This window comes from Dipodomys merriami, unplaced genomic scaffold, assembly GCF_024711535.1.
Source record: "Dipodomys merriami isolate MVZ:Mamm:240054 unplaced genomic scaffold, mDipMer1.0.p SCAF_14, whole genome shotgun sequence".
NCBI classification, from domain to species: Eukaryota; Metazoa; Chordata; class Mammalia; order Rodentia; family Heteromyidae; genus Dipodomys; species Dipodomys merriami.
Genome location: NW_027202715.1, coordinates 18,595,878 through 18,605,302, shown reverse-complemented (window position 1 = coordinate 18,605,302; position 9,425 = coordinate 18,595,878). Strand labels below are relative to the sequence as shown.

The following is a 9,425-nucleotide window of genomic DNA, read 5'->3' as shown; positions in this document are numbered from 1 at the left end:
CTCTCAAGGCCTGCTAACCCAGCACCAGCAGGCACCTGAATTCCACCCCATCGTAGATCCCAAGGGAGACCAGTCAAGCCATGGAAACATGAGGAAGAACAATTTTTGTTTTAAGCTGTGGTAGTGCTTGCTTGTAATCCCAGCACTTGTGAGACTGAGGTAGGAAGATTGAGAGTTTTGTTTTTGTTTTCATTTTTTGGTCGGTTGGGGGGCCTGAACTCTGGGCCTCTGTGCTGTCCCTCAGCTCTTCAGCTCAAGGCTAGCACCCTACCACTTGAGCCACAGCACCACTTCCGACTTTGTTTTTCCTGCATATGTGGTGTTGAGGAATCGAACCCAGGGCCTCATGCATGCAAAGCAAGCACTCTACCACTGAACCAACTTCCCAGCCTGGTTGTTGTTGTTTTAAGTCACCAAATTCTGGATATTTTGTAGACAACAGGAACAAAGGTTGTCATCAAAAAGTAGGATGCAACTATAAGAACAAGCCATCAAGCAATCCTATTGATTCTAAGAGGTGTATTAATTTCTAAATGGATGGCAAGAGAAGGCAGAAGGATAATTTAAAACAAGCTAGGCAGCTGGGCACTGGTGACTTATGACTGTTATTCTAGCTACTCAGGAGGCTGAGATCTGAGAATTGAGGCTCAAAGCCAGCCTGCGCAGGAAAGTTTGTGAGACTCTTACCTCTAGTAAACTACTCAGAAAAAGGTAGAAATGGGTAGAAATGGAGCTGTGACTCAGTGGTAGAGCACTAACTTTGAGCAAAAAGAAGCTCAGGGACAGTGCTCAGGCCTTGAGTTTAAGCCCCAGGATTGGAACAACAACAAAAATCAACCCAAAAAACAAATATAGGTTCCTGGTTCTACCTACAAGGTGGAAAATTGAAAATTGTTATTCCCACAGTAACAACAAGCAAAGTCTGCCCTCTGGTGGCCAAAGGGAATTGGCTCAGGATCGCTTTGGCTACCAGAATCCAAGAATACTTCAGTCCTTTCTATAAAATGGTGTGGGCAAAAGGCTGGTGGCTCATACTTGTAATCCGAGGTTCAATGCCAGCTTGGGCAGAAAAGTCCAAGGGAGGGAGAGTCCCCTCAGCAAAATGTTAGACTAGAGGCATGGCTCAAGTAGTAAAGTATCATCCATGAGTGAGCAAGCTGAGCAAAAGTGCCTTGAGTTTAAATCCCAGTACCAGAACATGAAGAAAGAATTAGAAAGTTTGTAGTTTTGCATAGAACTTATCACATTCTCCCAGATACTTTAAATCATCACTAGTTTATTCATAATACCTGATAGAAAGTAAATGTAAATAAGGATCATGCTGTGTGTTTAGGGAAAAAAAGAAACAGCAGAAAAGTGTCTGATGAAAGTCTTTTCCCCAAATATTTCCAAACTGTGCTTGGTTGACTGTAGATATAAAAACCTGTTCCAGCTGCCCAAGGGTTTGGATGGACTAGGCTAGAAAAGGAAGAGCTGGAAGCAGTCACACAGGACTGGTCCAGATGGAAGACAGGCTTCTGTCAGAGATGAGGAACAGGAGGTCTGAGAAAGCTCCATTGCCCAGGGCCACAGACCCACTGCTCACCATCCATCTCTAGCCCAGCACCAGGTAGGGATGGGTGGGTGTGGGACAGGTCACCTGGGAGGATGTGTATGGGGATTACTGGAGACACCCTTGCTGTGGGTCACTGAGGAAATGATCATTAATATCACCAGGAGAAGCCATTGCTGCACACCTTTTCTAGAGAAAAGGCCTCCAGGCACCATGTGCAATGAAAAACTCAGACATCACCAGGGAAACACTTGGCTTAGCCACTTTGGAAAACAATGTGCAGCTAAATATACACTTATTCATGGGGCTGCATCCTCACTCCAAGTGGAATGAACACATGTCCACCCCAAGCCTATGTGCTGACGTTGACACAACCACATTTTAAAACAACCCAAGTGTCCTCATCAGGGAAAGGAATAAACAAAGGCTGGCACATTCATCCTCTGGTAGGCCACTCAGCAATAGAAAGGATCATGCCGCTGTCACCTTCAACCATGGGGGAATCTCAAGAGCCTTGTGCTTGCCAGGTGTGGTTGTGCACTGTTGTGCACTAGCATCAAAAGGCAGAAGCAATAGAATGGATTACAGGTCTTACAAAATATCTAAACTACTCAGGAAGCTGAGATCTGAAGCCAGCCTGGGAAGGAAAGTCCATGAGATTCTTATCTCCAACTAACCACCCGGAAACTAGAAGTGGTGCTGTGGCTGGAAGGGATAGAGCAGTAGCCTTGAGTGCAGAAGCCCAGGGACAGCACCCAGGCCCTTATTTCAAGCCCCATTACAAAAAAGCCTCAAGAACAACCTATTTGTGAAATTAAAACAGGTGCTCAGGGCGATGACTTAAAAACCACAGTACCACCAAAATAAAAAAAAGGAAAGAAAAAAGAAGGAAACAAAGAAAAGAAAATCTGATGAACCAGGCATGGTGGCACACATCTTTATTCTCAACATTCAGGCAGGCTAAGACAGGAGAATCATAAATTTAAGGTGAAGAAGTAGTAGCCCAAGAAAGATAGAACACAAGGAAGGAAGGAAGGAAGGAAGGAAGGAAGGAAGGAAGGGAAGGAGGGAGGGAGGGAGGGAGGGAGAGAGGGAGGGAGGGAGGGAGGGAAGGATGAAGAAAGGAAGAGAGGAAGGAAGGAATGAAGGAAGGAAGGGAGGGAGGGAAGGAGGAAAGTAGGAAGGGAGGAAAAGAAAAGATCCTGTTGACAAACAAACATCACAGGCTTGCTGATTGGAGAGTCCCCAGAGATGCTGGCTCTGTCCATTTGAGCTTGATTTTCTACCACCATCATGTGCTTCTCTGCAGAGTGGGGGTGGGGGAATGGGACCAGCCCCTGAGTGAGAATATTGGTGCAAGGTATTCCTATGACCAGGGCAGGTGGCAGTTATTTGCCTAGATATACCAGTGACAGTCACAGAAATATGCACTTTATTTTTTCTTTATATCATTGTTATTGTAAAGGTGAAGTACTGAGGGGTAACAGTTACATAAGGGAAATAAAGAACATTTCTTTTTGGACAATGTCACCCCAGATACCTGCACTTTTAAACCCAAAGATGTCTCCCCAATTCAAGTGGCCTCTAGCCAGATTCCCTTTACCTGCTGTGACACAGCTCAGGAGGAAGGAGAAAAAGGGAGAGCAGAAGTGAGACAAGGCATGAGCTTAGCCCATTGCATTTGTTTACAGGACAGGTTCGTCCTTGGATGGGTCCCATTCTGGAAGGCTTCCTGTGCTGGTCTGGCCTTCCCTGGCAGGGAACACCATGGCGGAGCCATCTAATACTTACCTACCGGCATACTGTATTGCCCTAGTAGAGGTCAATACAGAATACAAATGAGGTCCTAGGCTAGCAATCCAGAAAGGTTTCCAAATGCTGTTTCCTTTTCATTGTAGAAGGAACACATGCTCATAGTAAGCAAATAGACAAAGAAATGATGGACTCACACCTGTCATCCTAGCTGTTCAAGAGGCTGAAATCCGAGTATTGTGGTTTGATGCCAGCCTGAGCAGGAAATCCTGTGAGAGTCTTATCTCTGATTAACCAGCAAAAAGACAAAAGTAGACTGTGGTAGAGTATCAGCCTTGAGCAAAGAAGCTGAAGATCAGCACCAAGGCCCTGCGTTTAAGCCCTAGTACTAGAAAACAAGAAAGAAAAAGAAAGGAAGGAAGAAAGGAAGAAAGGAAGGAAGAAAGGAAGAAAGGAAGGAAGGAAAGGAAGAAAGGAAGAAAGGAAGAAAGAAAGAAAAAGAAAGAAAGAAAAAGAAAGAAAGAAAGAAAGAAAAGAAAGAAAGAAAGAAAGAAAGAAAGAAAGAAAGAAAAGACAAAAAGACAAGACAACTGGATGTAAGGACAAAGTCACAAACCCCTCCTCACCCACTCTGCACCTGTTCAGGTCCCAGGTGGTGCCTGCTGCCGCTGACTTGCTTAGTATGGGATCTTGGGCCAGTTGCCTTTTGGAGCATTGGTGTCCTGAGAAAAAAGAGGTGACGATAGTGGTGGCCTTGGAGGGTGACTGCAGAGATGAAATAGAATGTTGCCTCTCAAGTGCTGGCATTGCCACCTGTGCACCCCCATCCCAGGCTGAATGCAGGTCACCTTCAGGACATTGACTGCCTGCCTTTTCTGCCTATGTCCCCAGAATGTCTGAGTGCTCAGTGGACTGCAGGGGACAGTGATGCAGAATGTTCTGTTCTCTGACAGTGGTGGACAGGCTGAGGGTAGAGACTCACTGGGCATAATCTGGATGATCCTGGTGCTTTGTGCATTATCCCTAGGGAGTCCTCCAGGAGGATTTGACAAGCACCTGCTCAGGAATGCCTGCTTTCTTTCTTTCTTTCTTTCTTTCTTTTTTTTTTTTTTTTGGATTTTTCTGTTTTTTTTTTTAATTGTGAAAATACCATACAGAGGAGTTACAATTACATGGGCAAAATAATGAGTACATTTCTTATAAGCATTGTTGCCTCTTCCTTTGTTTCCCCTTCCTATCCCTTCCCATCTCCCCACCCCACCCCCTCATAGCATCCCCCCCAACCCAGCCAAAGTTGTGAAGTTCGTTTTTTCAACATAACGACTTGTACATCTTATTGTTGCAATGGGTCCACCTGCATCCCTTTTTAAACGATTTGTTTTTTCACTTCCCCTCCACAAATTATACCAACATTAAATACAGTGAAAGCAGGGGTTATACTGTGGGGGAGGGACACACAAAGCAACAAAGAAATCATCTTATAAATATGTTAGAAACAATTGGAAGAAAGAAAAAAACATTTGAATACTTCTCTTAGGGTTCATTTCACCTAACATCAATTTATCTGACCTTTTCTGCTTGTCTCAGACATATACTAGTTATTGCAAATAAGAGAAACCATGGGACCTATGTTTCTTTGGGCCTGGCTTACTTCACTTAATATATTTTTTTCCAAGTCTTTCCATTTCCTAACAAATGGGGCAATGTCATTCTTTCTGATGGAGGCATAGAATTCCATTGTGTATAAATATCACATTTTCTCGATCCATTCATCTACTGAGGGGCATCTGGGTTGGTTCCATATCTTAGCTATGGTAAATAATGCTGCAATAAACATAGTTGTGCTGGTAGTTTTAGTATGGTCTTGTCTGTGATCATTTGGGTAAATGCCCAAAAGTGGGATTGCTGGGTCATAGGGGAGCTCTATGTGGAGCTTTTGAAGAACCTCTATACTACTTTCCAAAGTAGTTGAACAAGTTTACACTCCCACCAACAATGCAGTAAGGTTCCCTTCTGTCCACATCTCCTCCAGGTTTTTTTTAAATTGTGAAAATACCGTACAGAAGGGTTACAATCATGTGGGCAAGGAAATGAGTACATTTCTTATCAAGCATTGTTGCCTCCTCCTTTGTTTCCCCTTTCCATGCCTTCCCATCTCCCCCCTCATCCCCATAATGAGTGCTATCTTGTCTTCCTTCTTCCCTGACTCACCTGTCTGCCATCTCCTCCCTTTCTACTTCCAGGATGTCTCTTGTAGCCTTTTGCTAATTATCAAGGCACTTGCCTTGAGCAAAACAAGCTCAGGGACAGTACCCAGGCCTTCTTGTGGCCTACATGCTCATGTTCCTTGGGTAGGCTGCTATCTGAGGGTCTTTTAGAGCTACTGTGCTATTGCTTCTTGAAGAAACTTGTCCATACCAAAACGATCTTTCTCAAACTTAACTGGTCATTCTGGTCCTCTCTGCCAGTAGTCTGAACTGGAAAACTGTCAGGTAGAAACCTGTTGGTATTTATTTTGGCTTCTCTAGGTCATCACCAGACTTGTTCTTATGCAGATTCTCACTGAGACAATAGACACTAGGGCCATGGCTTTACTACTTCTCCAGGAGTGATCATAAATATTGTAAATTTCATGTTCTCTACCTGAAAATCCACTGTCCATACTCTTACACTGGTTGAAGAGCCTTTGGTCATACTGAACTCCATTTGAGGTGCAAGGATTGGGGATACCAAGAACTTCAGTGATGACTTCAGTGATATCTCGATGTTCCTTCCTCTGCGGTTTCCATCTCTTCTCAGCAGCTGCCCTGGAAAGATGCCGGTTGTGCTGTCTCTCTTTTTGCCTCTCGTGCCGGATCTCCTCCCTCCCACGGGCCTCCCCATCATCTCTGTCCACACGGGTTTTGATGCCAGCTCTCCTCTTCCTGGCTTTTTGGGCCATCACTCTAAGTTTCTCTTCATGCTTCTCTTTTGCTTTCTGAGCCCTTTTTCTCTCCACTTGGGCCCGTGTTTCCACAGCCTCCCGAGCCTTCTGATCGGCAATGTAGAGAGCTTCGGCGAGTTTGGCAAAGTTCTCATTGATGTGTACCATCTGAAGTCCTCTTGCATCGGCGGCCAGTCGCTTGTCTAAGGGAATTGTATAACCCTTTGCATTTTTCCAGTTGGAGATGCAAGGAGGAATCTTCCATTCTTGTTGCTCCTTGGCAATCATCTTTTGGCTTGGAGAGTGCATGACAGGTGCAGGAGGAGAAGGTGGTCCCCGGGGAATCTTCTGGTTGATCCGGAACCTTGGAGGCTCCATTGGCTCTGTCTGCATCTCTACCATGCGAATGAGCCTCTGTGTAGCTCCAGAGTTCAATGCCACTCCTTGCTGAGATGGTGTGTATCGCAGATACTGAGCAGGAGCCAGTTGATCAGCTGCCCGAACTGGCATGGCTGAGGCAACCTTCTGCTGCACACACTTCTCTAAGGCTACCCTTGTCTTTGCTGTGATCTCTTGAATAGCTTCTTCGCCGGGTCTCTGTGGGTCTGGATCACCGGCATGCATCCCCTCCTGTGGCAGCAAGTCAGTATATTTGCTGTAAATGACCTTGTCTTTTGACTGACCTTGTCGAGCAACTGCATCGTACCGAATTCTTCCTTCAGGATCGACCTGAATGGCCAGCGCATTTGACCTGGTTTGTTGTCCTCCCATAGCCAGTGGATACTGGGCCACATGGATCTCTGGAAAAGCACCTCCATCTCCAAAATCTTCTAGCGAGCGAGGATTCCAACCTTTTTGGTACCCATATGGGGGAGGTTCTCTGCGTGAGGAGGCCAGGCAGGTCTGCCAGGAACTGTGAGATCTTGCCTTCTCTTCAGCTTCATGTTGGTCCAGGGATAGCTGAGTAGGTGCGGGTAATAAGCTGGTCAGTGCCATCTTTTTCGGCAAGAGTTGATTTACACAAAAGCAAGAGCAAGAAGGAGAGCACACTGCCAACCCACCTGAGCTGGAAACCACAGTGCAGAGAGTGAAAGCTTAGGCTAGGGGAGAGGGATTATATAGGGGAAGGCCAGGAGGAGGTGTGGCCACAGTGGATGCAGAAATGACCTCAGAGCCTATGGAACTCTCTGGCCAGAGGAGGCATGACCAGGGTGGATAAGTGAGTGACCTCAAAGAATAAGGAAGTGACCTCAGAGCCAAGGGGTCTTTGCCAACTCGGGGGATTGACACTTAGAGGTGACTGATTACTGGTTTCCCTCAGGTGATTCGGGAAAGGCTATAGGGCTGTACTTTCCAGGAGAGAAGAGAAGGAAAGCAGGAGACGAGGGGGAAAGGGGACATACCTAACATTCTAGCCTTTTGACAGTTGTGAAGAGCCACTGATTCTCTGGCTACTTCCTGCTGACGAAGGGGGGTCATTTTAAGGGATTGAAGACTGAGATGTCATCCAGACTGCTACAGGGCAGCAGTAACAGTTCCTAGGTTGTGAATGTGCATATTCATCTATGGAGAGAAGTCTCAGGAGGCAGGGGCTGAACAAGAAATTGAAAGTATAGCTTAGAATGAGAAATTCTGTTCCACTTTAAATTGGGTGACTTGATGCCTTTAATGGTTCCCATGGTAGCAACAGTGGTTTGACCAAAGATTTGGTCTGGGGAGGCGGGAGGAGGACCAGACTGGACCACTCCTCACCTAACATTTGAAGAGCTAAGGACCAGTCATTTCCACATGGAAGTGAGAGGGGCAAAGGTGGTGCAGTGATGTAACAGGATAAGGTCCCAGTGACAACTCCTGAGCATAGTCAGGTGTGACAGATCAAGTAAGGGAAGGTATGGCCATGAACACATGATCACACAAATGCATACACGTGCCCATGTGTAGGTATGAAGGTTAGCTAGGTAAGCCAGGTTTTACAGAGAGAGTTCAGGGACACACAGGTTTAAGGAGACAGGTGGTGTCCAGCACATCTAGAGAATGAGAGGGTGGCTTAATCAAGGCCAGAGAACATGCTTTCAGCGCATATTAAATGTTTCATCCCTGGCCCTATTAGAAACAGGCTGCATGTGCTTTAAGAGAAAGGAGTTTAATAGCCCATAGCCCTTTATAAGCCTTCAGGGTTACAGAAAAAAGTTCGCTCAAGAAAGTCAAGGTTAAGAATTGCTCCACGATCCTACTTCTGTCCTCTTTTAGTCCCAGCCTGAGCTTGAGACCAGTTATGAAAATCAGATTTAAAGATATTAACTTTTTGTAGACAAGGCTCACATTCAGAGGGAATGGGTGAATACCTACACACATACTTAAGATCTACAACAAAAAGGAAAACACTGGATGTCCACACACAGTCCACTGTCCTCATTGCCAAGTACCACCTGAGAAGGCATGACATTGCAGTTGCTTAGATCCAACCATTCCCTGATTCCTGACAGGCTGATTCAGTCCCATGTGTCTTCTGATCCTTTTTTTTTAAAATCTCCATCCCAATTCTGTCATGATGCACACTAATGGAATGCATAGTGCATCCTTCAGAAGTTTAGGCAAACACTATTCACAAGGAGGAGAAATATAGATTATTTAAAACTTTTCATTGCAACAAATAGAAGGCCATGGGTGTGTTTTCCTCTCTACAATTCCAGCTCACTGGGCATGTAGAGGGTAGAACATTCTCAACTCAGGGTGGCCAGGATTGGGAGGTCTACTTGCAGGGCTAAGGGAGGGGGAGTCAGAGGGAAGTTTACCCCCCTCCCCCAGGCTGCATTTCTACATTTCCTCAGTGTGATCTTGCTTTGTTGAGAGATCTCATAGACTTTGACATCACCCAGCCATTACGGTAAGCTCCCTCTGCCTATATAAAGTTGCAGCTACAGAAGACCACAGACTGCCTCTACATCAAGAAGAGAGCAGCATTCTTCCTGGTTTAGCTCTGAACCAGCAAAGCTGCAATCACTAAGATGGGAGTCGTTTGTTTGGTGGGGTCTCTGGTGTTGCCATGAGAAATACCACGTTCATTGTCCTCCTGCAGTGTGTGAGCTTGAACAGCCTGGTAGAGGGAAATGCAATTGCCTGATATGAATGCTCAGGACACAGGCTTCACCCAGAGACAGTACCACAGTCTCCCACAGCAGAATGTCCCTTGGTGCC

The 9,425-nt window shown here is 45.7% G+C and overlaps 1 pseudogene; it reads right to left on the bottom strand.

Moving 5' to 3' along the window:
* Positions 1 to 5,634: 5,634 nt before the first annotated feature.
* Positions 5,635 to 7,223, bottom strand: LOC138825864 (SNW domain-containing protein 1 pseudogene; annotated as a pseudogene).
* Between the last annotated feature and the right edge of the window lie 2,202 nt (positions 7,224 to 9,425).